Source organism: Castor canadensis, chromosome X (genome assembly GCF_047511655.1).
Source record: "Castor canadensis chromosome X, mCasCan1.hap1v2, whole genome shotgun sequence".
Taxonomy (NCBI): domain Eukaryota; kingdom Metazoa; phylum Chordata; class Mammalia; order Rodentia; family Castoridae; genus Castor; species Castor canadensis.
In genome coordinates, this window is record NC_133405.1 from 96,316,840 (window position 1) to 96,328,020 (window position 11,181).

The 11,181-nt window shown below is 38.1% G+C and overlaps 1 pseudogene; it reads left to right on the plus strand.

The window, feature by feature from the left end:
• Window positions 1–5,622: 5,622 nt before the first annotated feature.
• Window positions 5,623–6,430, plus strand: LOC109675660 (AP-1 complex-associated regulatory protein-like; annotated as a pseudogene).
• Window positions 6,431–11,181: the final 4,751 nt, after the last annotated feature.

Sequence of the window (11,181 nt, forward strand, 5' to 3'; positions counted from 1 at the left end):
CATTTACTTTCATATTTTATTATATTTGGTATTTCTTTGTTTTGAGACAGATCTTTCTATGCATCCCAGACCTCACTGAAAATCAGTATGTAGATGAGGTTGGCTTTGAAATCACCATCCAAGCTCCCACTTCCTCCAGAGTGCTGTGATTACTAGCATATAGCACCATGCTCAGCTAGCATCACTTTAAATTTTGAAACACATAAATTTATATCATAGCATAAATTTATGTAGATTTTATAAAATATTTTGAATAATTTTAATGCCACTGGAAATGGCTGTTATGCACATTAAAAATATGCATTGATTGTACTCATGAGTATTTACATCTATCTTTGTATAGTCATACCTTTTACACACTGTACTTTAAAAGAAGGAAACCTTGTGGTTCGCAACTGTATGGATGACCTTGAGGATAGTATGATATGTGAACTAAGCGAGGCACAGAGAGGTGAATGCTGCATGATGTCACTCATAGGTGGAATGTAAAAAGTAGTCAAACGCAATAAAAAATAGAATAGTGGTTACCAGGGGTGGAAGGTCAAGGACAAAGAGGGATGTTGGGCAAAGGTTACACACCTTCAGTTACAAGATACACATGTACTGGAGACCTAATGTCCACTTTTTACCTAATGTACCCTTTTAATAGGGATGTATTGTATCCTTGAAATTTTCTAAGAGAGGAGATATCAAGTGTTCTCACCACCAAAACAAAAAGGTAACTGTGTGAGCTGATGTACATGTTAATGAACTTGATTCTGGACACCATTCATGGGAAGAGAGAAGGGAATAAAGGGTAACTGTAGGGAAAACACTCAGGGTGGAGGCTGACCCTGCTAGCTCTGTGCACGCTTAGAATTATAGTAACCCTGGATTGTATCCTTGATCTTGACCATTTGTTTATTTATCCTCTTAATCCCTGTAGGGGCTGTCTTGATATTCCCTTTCATACTCGATACTGGTATTTAGTGTTTTCTCTCTTCTGTTCTTGGTCATTCAGGCCAGATATTAATCAATATTTTAAATTTCAGAACTAGCTTTTAGTCTGATTGATTTTCCCTATTGTTTATGTTGCTATGAATTATAATGATTCCTACTCTTAATTATTTCCCTTTTTATGCCTTCCTTGGTTTAATTTACTTTCTGTTTTTGTGTTAAGACTTCTGAAGTATAAATTATATACAACAAATTGTACCAATTATAAGTGTCCAGTACATGACTTATAGTAAATATACAAAGTTGTTTAATTATCACCCAAACCAAATTTTAGATTTTCAACTCCCTCACCACAAATATGCAGTCTGGGGGCTGGAGGTGTAGCTCAGTGGTGGAGTGCTTGTCTATCATACACAAGATCCTGGATTCCAAATCCCAGCATGAAATTAAAATTTTTAAACTTCCATTTCTATCCCCATCCTTAAGTAATCATGAGTCTAGTCTCAGTTTCTCTAGATTTACCTATTTAGGCACTTTCATATAAATTGCATAATCCACCATATAGTCTTTCCTGTTTACTTTCTTTTTTAAAAACAATCCTTAAGAAATGAATCCATGTTGTAGTATGTGTCACTCCTTAGTTCTCTTTGTTGCTTATCAGCATTTTGTGTGTCCTTTATACATTCACAGACTGATAAATATTTAGGTTCTTTGGCATTTGGGACTATTAAGAGTAATACTTTGATATATTCATCATATGGGTAACGTGCATGTGTTTTCATTTATCTTGAATAAATTCCTAAGAGTGCAAGCATGTTTAAAATTTATGTTTAATCCTTTAACAAGCTGATAAGCTGCTGCATCATGTTATATTGCAATGTGTAATGTAGAAGGTTTCCAGTTTCTCCACACCCTCTAAAACACTTCATATTGTTTATCATTTTCATTGCAGTCATTATAGTGAACTTGAAGTGGTCTAGATTTGCAACTCCCTACTGAATAAAGGTGAGCATTTTTTAATTGGTAGTACTGACATTTAAGAACAGAACTTCATGCTTGCTAGGCAGACCTTCTACCAATTGAGTCCAGCCCATGGTAAGCTTCTTTTTATGTGCTTCTTGGCTACTCATACATTTTCATTAAATATTGTTAAAAAGGTTTTCTTAGGCAGGGTGGTAAAAATTGCTAATAAAAGACTTGGTTATGATCTGCCTAAATAAGCCAGTTGTCTCTGAGCTCACCATGATCCCAGGCCAAGAGATTTAAGGAAGTGATTCATATGCATGTGCTGTCTGGTTTTAAAGCCTTCCGGCCTTCTGGTAAAAGGCAAACTTCTGTCTTTGGCCAAGGCCTTCTTTTTTTAAAATTTTTATTGTTTTATTATTCATATGTGCATACAATGCTTGGGTCATTTCTCCCCCCTGCCCCCACCCCCTCCCTTACCACCCACACCACCCCCTCCCTCTCCCTCCCACCCCTCAAAACCCGGCAGAAACTATTTTGACCTTATCTCTAATTTTGTTGAAGACAGAGTGTAAGCAATAATAGGAAGGAACAAGGGTTTTTGCTAGTTGAGATAAGGATAGCTATACAGGGAGTTGACTCACATTAATTTCCTGTGCATGTGTGTTACCTTCTGGGTTAATTCTTCTTGATCTAACCTTTTCTCTAGTTCCTGGTCCCCTTCTCTTATTGGCCTCAGTTGCTTCAAAGTATCTGCTTTAGTTTCTCTGCGTTAAGGGCAACAAATGCCATCTAGTTTTTTAGGTGTCTTACCTATCCTCATACCTCCCTTGTGTGCTCTCGCTTTATCATGTGATCAAAGTCCAATCCCCTTGTTGTGTTTGCCCTTGATCTAATGTCCACATATGAGGGAGAACATACGATTTTTGTTCTTTTGGGCCAGGCTAACCTCACTCAGAATGATGTTCTCCAACTCCATCCATTGACCAGCGAATGATAACATTTCGTTCTTCTTCATGGCTGCATAAAATTCCATTGTGTATAAATACCACATTTTCTTAATCCATTCGTCAGTGGTGGGGCATCTTGGCTGTTTCCATAACTTGGCTATTGTGAATAGTGCTGCAATAAACATGGGTGTGCAGGTGCCTCTGGAGTAACCTGTGTCACAATCTTTTGGGTATATCCCCAGGAGTGGTATTGCTGGATCAAATGGTAGATCAATGTTTAGCTTTTTAAGTAGCCTCCAAATTTTTTTCCTTCTGCTTAAGCACAGTGAATACAACTATCTGTACTGGCTCCAATGTCCTTTTAATAGTTCATGTTCATGAGGTTATTTACTCCCTCTTGTATTGTGCTTTGTAATGGTATTTATCTTTTGCTTAAGGACACTGGGAGTCTTCTCACTGTTTGGGACTGACTCCAATTAATGTTTACCCTCTAACTGGGCTGGCACCTGTCACCTGGTACTAAAATAGCTATTTCCCCAAACAAGTAGTCCTGACTTGCCCCATTTGCAGAGGCAGCCTGGACAAAAAAGAACTGTTCAATCCATCCCCCTCCTAATTGGTTTGGGGATACTTACAGGTATAGACACCTGAAGGAGGAGTAACCAATTGGCTCTCTGACAGTTGTCACTTTTCAAAATGAAAAATGAAAAAATTAGATCCTCTGACAGGTAAAAAATATGGACTTTGTCTTTTGCCTAGGAAAGAGGTGTTGTTTACCTGGTTTAAGATTTAAAATTGTTAATCCAGGCCACCGCACATCTCAGGGACCCTTCTGATGCTTCTATCAGTGCTCATGTTTGGGCCATGCCTGCTAAACTTCTTAACCAGGATGAAAGCCTTTAGGGTCCAAATAGTGATGCCACAGAGCTAAGGATCTCTGCAGATGGACGAGATGTCTATAGATGGATGAGATCTCTATGAGCAACCTTAATCAGACTGACAAATCTTTAGACAATAGATGCCATCTGATGGCTAAATGAGTCCCGAGGAATAATGCTAGGAGGGGCAGTCTCCATGTTAGACAGGGTCTACAGCCCTTGTCAGCTCTGAAGCAGATACCTCGAAACTTCTTCCCTCAGTAACACTCCAAAAAAGATTTTTTTTCTGGATATTGTGTCTCATGGGGAAGTTGAGTCAGGCCAGGAAATAGAAACGATATCATGGAACTTCTCAGACCTTATGAAACTTATTGGCACATTCCATGTTAAAGTCCTTATATCAACCTAATGCTATCCTTTACTGTTTTTAATTGTAAGACAAAGCCTTGGGGTGATTCCACCCTCCATTATCCCTCAGAACAAAATATGAATGTTGATTACACTCTTGCCAGGATCACCGCCCTAACTCAGGGACAGCCCAAACCTCTCCCCACTTGCTGATTGTTGGTGATCAAACACCCTCCAGGTTTGTCTCCTCCCATTGATTAGAGCAGATTTAAAAAAATGCCTTAAAATGGGAAAAGCTCCCTTTCTTCTTCTGGTTTCCACCTACCTCGCTATGGCCTTTTGCAACTTGTTTACCTAACCTTTAATAGCCTTTTATTACCCTGGCTACAGCTGTATATCCTGCCTGGATGCACCCACATAGCATATAAGAATCTGGAATTTCTGTTTACCAGTGACTTCAAGGCAAAGTATGGAATCACTGCTGCATAGGACATGGCCTTTTGGATTGGTACAGGTTCACAGAGCAGGACCTGATGCAGATGAATGGCTTCAGAGAACACAGGTTGGTGCAGATGAATGGTGTCCTTGAAGAGCATGGCAAGGCATGGGTCCTCTGCTGTGGAGGACAGGGCCTATGGGGTTGGTGAAGCTTCGCAGAGCAGGACCTGGTGCAGACGAATGGCTTCGGAGAACAGGGCCTGCATGGGTTGGAGGGTAGCAGAGAGCTGCCATAGAAATGGTAGCAGAAGACAGAGTACCTGCATTGTTGCTTCCACATGCGTTGCATATCAGAGGTAGCCTTTGGGTCCCACAAGAGTTGCCAGGGTCTAAGGCAGTCTTATTCTTCATCCCTTCAGGCACCTCACCATAGTGGTGCTTCTTCTTCTCCTGCTTTGAATATGTGGCCATAATGGTGAATTCTTACTCTGATGCAAACCAGCTGGCTTCTAGCAGGGCCTGCAGTATAGCATGGATAGATGCAGACGTATTAGAAGGAATGGAGATGGCCACTTCCCTGCTTCTGATTAGCTAGTTGGACTTCTCATGATGCCTTGCATCTTCCCAGACCCAGCTGGTGTGCTCTCCCATCCTTCCTGATTCTTCCCATACCCCTCCTTTCCTCTGTGCTCTGGAGGAGCAGAGTCTGTCATCTGGTCACTCCATCTATCTAGGTTTTTCCTTCTGTGTCAATAGTGGAAAGGTCCCTAGCCTTTATCCCTACCCCTGAGAGTGTTAGGAGGGGGAGTATTGGGATGGACACGTCTGTGTGAATAGTTGAGACACCTCAAACCACCTTTGACAGCACCACTCACATGGCTCAGCCTCAAACAGCTGGTTGCTTGAAAGTCTTCTGTCCCCAAACCCTTCTTAGGCTCCCGCAGCATGGAAACAGGCCTGGGCTTTGGGCTTTGAGCACAAAGAGGAGGAGAGGAGGGGCATCAGAGGCACCTGGACTGCATGGGATTGAGTACTGGGCTGGACTCAGTGCTTCAGCTGCTTTACAAGGTAGCCAGGGGCTGCAGGGTGTGGGAAGAGGCGGAGAATTCATGCATTTTAGAACATGCTCATGATGTGCGCACTTAACTATATAGTTTGAGAATTTAGTAGAAAGTGATGCATGGGAGAGCCCAGGCAGAAGTCATAGGTCTCTTACTAAGGAAGAAATTGTTGACGCAAATGAGAGGCTTCATGATTCTATTGTTGTAAAGAAGAATTATCATGATAAGAAAATCCAGAAAGAATTAGATTTACAAGATGAGAACTTAAGACTAGAAGAATAAACTTTATACACTTTGCAGCCAGGGCAGCAAAGCAGTGGAATCTGTTGGAGTAAGAAAGGCAGACAATTGTGCAGCAATATCATTCTTCTGGCAATGGAGACTGCAAAGTTCAGGAGCAGAAGACAACTTTGAATCTTGTTTGAGAAATACAAAGTCACAGTATGAAGCTTTTCACAGTAGTAGACTGTCATCTGATGCTAGATTACTGATGGCAGATACACAAAGAGCTTCTCTTAATAACCAAAACAACATCAACCAGTGGAAATGATGATAGCACACCCTTAGGTCTAGAGTGGGAAGATTAGAGAGAATGAATAAAATGCTTCCAATGAGAGAAGATTCCAAAACAGAGGAAGACATGCTCAGGGCAGCACTCAAGTACAGCAGCCAGAAGAGAGGAAGTAATCCCATGTCAACCTCTGATGATTACTATGGGCTGGAGCAGGAGAACGATTCTGTTAGTACCGAAATGGATGATAATGGCAACGGTGAGTATTCTGGATTTGTGAATCCTCTACTAGAACTGTCTGGTTCTGGCATACAGCAGTCTGGTGCAGATCAACAGATTCCATAGGATAAAGTTGTGTGATCTTGTTGTCAGTTATCAGCAAATGTTAACAACCAAGTAGAATGTATAAAGGGTGTCCTGAGTCATTTTGTAAGAGGGAGATAAGATACCACGTTGTAAGTGCTTATTTTCTTACAAAGGAGTAGGTAGGATAGATCTGAATTGCTTCTTAATTAAGTATACTTTTGTCATCTGCCTTCTGCTTTTCAAGGCCAATTTAATGGGTCTGTCGTGGTTTTATTCAGTTTATTTTAACTCTATAGTAAATTTATTCAGTTTATTTTAACTCTATAGTAAATTACTATTTACTTTGAATCCTCTACTAAGCCTGTTTCATTATTCCCTAACTATAAATGTTAAAGTACTTTTGTTACTTCTCAGCAGATGTGAAGGAGGCATGAGGAGGGATGGTCAGGTTTCAAACAGTATTTCTTTCCTGGCAGTATTTGCTTTTATGACTTCTTTGAATTTTGATATCCAATAGTACAATTATGTTGACTAGATGACCCTAAGAAATGCTGAAGTATTGCTTTCTTTCTACACCTATTACATCCTAGTATGATGATGTTGATGAAATCTTAACAAAAGATAATATAAAAATAAGCTTTCAGCATTTGACCATTTCATGTTCATAATAACGAAAGTCATATATATAATGTAATTCACTTATTTTACATACCATGGTATTGACTTCAAATTGTTTTATTTAGTTGTTAGCTGTCATCATTTTTTAAAATTCGGTGTTTCCAATGAATGATTTTAGAAAGATATTATCTGATTGGCTTAAGAAAGGAAAATGCAAAGGTATGATATGAGTATTTCAAATTAAATAGAGTTCTTCTTGGTACGAAAAATTCCATTGATTTTTATAATGCTTTTCTTTGCCTTGTAGTACAAGGTACTTTATTGGGATGAAATTAAGTATATCAATATATATAGCTGCATTTTGTGACAGACAACTTTTTTCTTTTCCCTAAAGTTTTTATATCAATATAAAAAGCCAGGGATATAAAACACTCCCTAATAGCTTTCCTTGATTTGTCTGATCAATTGAATATGATGTTAGTTAAGCAAACTGTCTTTTTTTTTTCTTAGTAAGTTTTTCTTTCCTTCTTTTGAAGGAGTGACAGTGCATGTTCTCAAAAATATTGGAGGGTTCATATATAAATAACACCCTCAAGTTTTTTTATATTTTATAAATTTTTGTTAGCATATATTCATTATATAGGGCGTGATTCATAGTGACAATTCCAATTAGACTTCTATTATACATTAGTCACATTGTCCCCATCATCTCTTCCCCTCATCCCTCTCCCTGCCCCACTTAAAGCAATTGCAAGAGGTTTCTTAGTTGTTTCATATAGGTATTTGAAGTCCAACTACCACATACCATCACCTTCATCTTCTTCATTCACCCTCTCCCCTCCCACTAGTACTCCCCCTCCACACACTGTACCAATTTTACAGTTCTGTTTTTCATTATTCATATTTAAATTGATTTTCGAAGACGTGTGTCAATGTATGCCCACTGTGGGAGTACTTTACTTTGGTCCATTCAACCCCTTCCATTACTTTCCCTTACCCCTTTACTTCCCACCCCTCATTTTTCAACAGCTTTCAATACACATCCGTATATCTTCTACCTTCACATCTTATGGTGTGCGATATTACTGATGCTCTATCGTTCTCTTTTCCTTTCCTTCTTTCCCTGAGTTCTATAGAGTCATCCCACTGTTACAAACATGTCCTATGTCTGAGTTTGTATATGATCATGCTTGCTTTTGTGTATATGTTTATCTTTGAATCTATCTTCCATGTATGAGAGAAAATATGTGGCCTTTGTGTCTCTGAGCCTGCCTTACTTCACTTAACATGATGTCCTCCAATTGAATCCATTTACCTTCAAGCCACATGTCATTATTCCTTATGGCTGAGTAATACTCCGTTGTGTAATAGACCACATTTTTCTAGGTGCCTTACAACTAATGAATGGATCAAATTCTTTCTTTACTTTAAAACAATCTTGAGGCCTTTTCAATATTTGAACTGCTAGACAATGACATCTGTAACTTTTCATCCTTTTTAAATTTCATAGAAAAATGACTCTTTAATAGGTAAATATATTAAGTAATGCTATTATTCATATCTGTTGGAACATAATTTAAGTTGTAGCTATGAAATTGGAAATACTTTAAAGTTACTCTATATTCACATTTCCTGTGTTACTGCTTTGTAAAGTTTATGCACATCAGATGTGTATTTTTGGTTTACATGAGCAATTGTTTTTTGCTTTGCAATGTTTTTTGACTCTTTGTTCATGAAATATTTTCTGAAGGAATAGTAACTTCACAAGGATTGTGAATAAACACATTTTTACATTATAAAAGACTGCCTTTTCGGGAACTCATAGTAGAAAAGCAAACACAAGAGAAGTAGGACCTAAATTCTCACACACCCATAGGGGTTTACCGGACATGTGTCTTTATATGTTGTTAGAAAGGCCATTGATCCATAATTCATAGTTCTCCATGTTTTCTGTATATTTTATGAGATGCTTTCATTTTCACTAGGTATTATTTATTTGTGACCTGCTTTCAGGATACAGAAACCACTGTTCACATTCTGCAAGCTTTTTTAACTAAAAAATTCTTCTTTTATAAAAACTGCTTATATTTTCAAATATTCCTATATTGAGCAACAATTACAGTTTTTCCAGTTGTCACTGTATCACACAGCACTGTGAGGCACATCTTTCTTCCTAAAAGTTGTTCATATCCTCATTCCCATCCTTGTTATGGATACATTCTTGGGAGAGGAAATTCTTGGTCCATATGTCTCCAGGTTACCCCTTACACTCTTCATTCTTAAGGGGATCTCTCTCTCTCTCTCTCTCTCTCTCTCTCTCTCTCTCTCTCTCTCTCTCTCCTCTCTCCTCTCTGCATGAGTATGTGTGTATGTGATATGTGTGCGTGTGTATTGGATATATTTATTCTTTTCCCTATTGTGTTGCTATCCTGCAACATTTCAAGCTTTCTACTTAAGGCAACTCCTTTCTTCAAATCACCTCATATATCTTTGGCACCTCTTCTTTCTATTTCCCACTTTGACTCTATAGAAGCAGTGTATATGAATGGATAGATAGAAAATTCTACAGGAGAGCATTTTGTGCTCCTCATATTCTTTTTTTGAACATCTTCAATGAACAGGAATTATTCATTAATTCATAAAGATACAACTATTTTCTATTTAAAAAAGTATTACATTTTAATGTTTTCCTTTGTTTCTTTGTTTGCTTTTTTGAAACAGAGTCTCCATATAAATCCCATGTTGCCCTGAAACTTCGTAGGTAGTCCAGGGTGGACTAGAAGTCCTGACACTTCTACCTCAGACTTTAGATTGCTGAGATTACAGATAAACAACACACCTTTCATTATATACTGAAAATTTAAGCTCTTGTAAGAAATCAGGTTTGCTCTCTTGTACAATAGCAGAGTGCCATACAAGTATAATACTTGGATAGATGGGTATTTGATGATACATATGAAAATCACAATCCTAAAATCTGTTTGACTCTACAATTCTTCTAGACATTATATCTAAAAAAATACTTGAATGTAACCACAATGCTATATACTCAAAGTTGACTCTAACCAAAACATTTATTTTTACATTTGATTTCATTTTATATTTCTTGTTTTTGGGGACAGGGTCTCACTATGCAACCTATGATCCCATGAAATTTAGTATGTAGACCAGGCTGACCTTGAACTCATAATATGCCTCCTTCCATATGCTTGGGATTATAGCATGCGGTGCCATACCAGACTAGCATCATTTATTTTATTTTTTGTGTGTGTGGTACGTGGGCTTGAATTCAGGTCTTATACCCTGAGCCACTCCACCATCTCTTTTTGTGTTTTTGAAATAGGGTCTATGAACTATTTGCCCAGGCTGGCTTTGAACTGCAGTCCTCCTGATCTCTGCCTCCTGAGTAGCTAGGATTTCAGGCATGAGCCACCAGTGCCTGGCATCATTTATTTTAAAGCTTGCAACTGCTGAATTTCCATCAGTATACTGTATTTTCATTTCATACATTTATGCAGATTTTATCAACTATTTCTGAAGAACTTTTAATTCTACTGGAAATGGCTATGTTAAGAAGATTTAAAAATATGTATTCTTAGACTTGTTTATATAGACATTTATCTTTATATAGTCTTAGCTTTTACACACTGTACTTTAAAAGAGAGGAAACCTTGCCATTTGCAATTATTTGGATGAACTTTGAGGATATTTATGGTGTGTACTAAGCCAGGTACAGAGAGAAAAATACTGCAGGATGTCACTCAGGTTGAATCTAAAAACAAGTGAAAGTCAAAGTAAAAGGGAGAATGATGGCTATCAGGCACGAGAGGTTGAGGATAAGGAGGAACACTGGGCAAAGGATACAATCCTTCAGTTAGAAGATGCACATACACAGGAGACCTAATGTCCAGAGTGGTGACTACCATTTCAATAAGGATGTATTACATCCTTAAGATTTTCCTACGCAGGAGATATCAAGTATTCTCACCACCAGAAAGCCAAGATAACTGTGTGAGGTGCTGTGCATGTCAATAAACTTGATTGTGGACTCCTAAATGAAAAAATTAACTAGGATGCAGATTCTCCTAACATAATGGCCAATATACTTGCATACGATAAACAATAAATCAGCATAGCAAGAAGATATGTCAGTTCCAATGACAAAACACAAT